At 48.9% G+C, this 2,408-nt stretch overlaps 1 protein-coding gene across 1 annotated transcript in view; it reads right to left on the bottom strand.

Annotated features, from left to right (window-relative positions):
* Positions 1-329, bottom strand: part of LOC143276832 (uncharacterized) — a 145,917-nt gene extending 145,588 nt beyond the window's left edge. The window contains exon 1 of the mRNA XM_076581487.1: positions 225-329. The gene's annotated coding sequence lies outside the window, so the exon portion shown is untranslated. The remainder of the gene's footprint in view (positions 1-224) is intronic.
* Positions 330-2,408: the final 2,079 nt, after the last annotated feature.

The following is a 2,408-nucleotide window of genomic DNA, read 5'->3' as shown; positions in this document are numbered from 1 at the left end:
AAGAAAGAGAGAGGGCAGAAAGGAAAGACAGCGGTTCCGCTGGAGAACCACACACAACAAGAACATCCCACAACAGGTGAAAGAAACAAAAAAAAAAAAAAAAAAAAAAACCACCACAAAATAGAAGGTGAGAGAGAGAGACAGAGACCGAAACAGAACGGGGATGTGACGAAACAAACAAGGAAACAAACCAACAAAATCCATAACAAAAAAGCCCAACTCACCTGGCGCAATCCACGAGCCCCAACACTTGCACACACATCCGAAAGAGAGAGAATCCGAATTCTCGTCTGCGCGCCTCGGTCCTCGCGATCACACCTATGGCAGGCCAGCGGACTAGTGACCTATATACTCGCACGCGCCGATGACCCAGAATAGCGAGGAAGAACACCATTGGTTACATGTCTAAAATATGCAATGGCGCATTAGCTGTGAAGGCAGCGGCCAGTTCCAAACATCGATCGTTGGCTGGTTCTTCCTCGGACTGGGCAGTGTGTGTGTGTGTGTGTGTGTGTGTGAGACAGAGAAAGAGAGAGAGAGAGTGCGTGTGTGTGTGTGTGTGTGTGTTTGGACGGACGGGGCCCTCTCTCCAGCCCAGCCTTCTTCCAGACTTGTCTCGGGCTGGGTTGCACGGCGAGGCAGCCAGATTCTTCTCGGCTAATCCCTGAAGGAAGATAAATCTTCGATCCAGGCCCCGCACACGAGAGGTAGGATGCAAGCCGAGCGATGACGCGAGAGGAGAGATGGCGAGCCCGTGATGTTAGTAGTGCGCTGGGAGCCTTGCTTTTGCTCTGGTGGTGCTGGTGGTGGTGGAGGTGGCAGCATATAGGCTCACACTCACACACACTCACACTCAACACTCACACACACGCTGGGGCGCGCCTGTTCTTTCTGAAGTCTTCTTTTACAGGGTCTTTGCTGACAATACGGAACTGTCACTCTATGTCTATATCTTTCTGTCACCACCACCACCCTCTCTCTCTCTCTCTCTCTGTGTGTGTCTCAGGTCCTCAGTCTGCCAGTCGCCATCCAGTGAAAGAAAGTCCTGTCAGTCGCCGGTCGTTCAAGCGAAAATGGTGGCAAAATGGTTTTATCGATCTCGTTTCTTTTCTTCCTTCCCCCCCCCCCTCTACCTCCCTCCCTCCCCTTCTTTTTTTTCATCTTTTATTCCGTGTGTGTGTGTGTGTCTCTGTGTGTGTGTGAGTCGAAGCAGGTCAACCGTAGCGGGCGTGTCTCAAATCACGCGAATCGGTTAGAAAAAAAAAAGGAAGGTTAAAAAAAAAAAAAAGGGTGGGGGGTGGGGGTGAGGGGGTTGGGAGTGGTTGTGGTGTGGAGAGAGGGGGTGGGTGGGGTTGATTGGAGATGAATGGTGGAAGGGTGTGGGGGAGGTAGAAGTGGAGAGGGGTGGTGTGGTGGTGGTGGTGGTGGTGGAAAAAAAACAAGACGACGCCTGTTTGCAAGAATATTGATGGGGTTTTATTGTCGTCACTTTTTTTTTTTTTTAAATGTGAGGGGGGAGGGGGGGGGGGTGAAGGGAGGGGTTGCGGTGTTGTTGAGGGAGAGAATGATTCTGATTGAGTGTGTGTGTGTGTGTGTGTGTGTGTGTGTGTGTCAGTGTGTGTGAGTGTGCGTGTGCGTGCGTTTGACAGAGAAAAAGACAGAGACAAGAGAGCCTGTACTCAAAGAATCACACAGAGAGAGAGACAGACAGACAGACACAGACAGACAGACACAGACAGACGGACAGACACAGACAGACAGACACAGAGAGAGATGCAATACACAATCCTACAATTTGCATCCCTCTCTTTCACTCGCCACTGGGAATGACAGTTGATTCTCAACAGTCAGTGTCTATCTCGCTCTGCAGCAGAAGTGAGCAGATCAATTTCATGCAGATCGTCTGGCAGAAAAGTGTCTGTCACACGGTCCCAGCACTGTGACTCATCCTGCTGGGTGGTGTTGGGCTGGGCTGTCTGGCAGGTCTGGCTTCACTCTCACTCACTCTTGCCTCAAATGCTGCTTTCTCTTTTGCCGCTTCCGGAATTTTCAGTTCCAATCTCCTCGTCTGCTTTCTCTTTCGAAATTTCACCCCGCTGCGCTGCTGTGTTGGACGGAGTTAAGGGCCTTAAACTTTTTTTGTTTTCGTATTTTTGACTGACTCAAGTGGTGCTGGGTTTCGTTTCGTATTTTGTTGGAATGCTAAGGGTTTTTTCTGTTGGGTTTGATGCGGGTTTTGGGGTTGTTGTTTTTAAATTATTTATTGTTGTTGTTTGTGAAGAGGGTGTTTATGAAAAATAAAAAGAAAACTACAAAGTCTGATTAAAAAAAAAAAGAAAAAAGGCGAATTCAGTTTCGGCCTTCCATATGCTTTTACTTTAATACCACGTGTGTGTGTGTGTGTGTGT

This window comes from Babylonia areolata, chromosome 33 (assembly GCF_041734735.1).
Source record: "Babylonia areolata isolate BAREFJ2019XMU chromosome 33, ASM4173473v1, whole genome shotgun sequence".
NCBI classification, from domain to species: Eukaryota; Metazoa; Mollusca; class Gastropoda; order Neogastropoda; family Buccinidae; genus Babylonia; species Babylonia areolata.
This window is presented reverse-complemented; position numbering and strand designations above follow the sequence as displayed.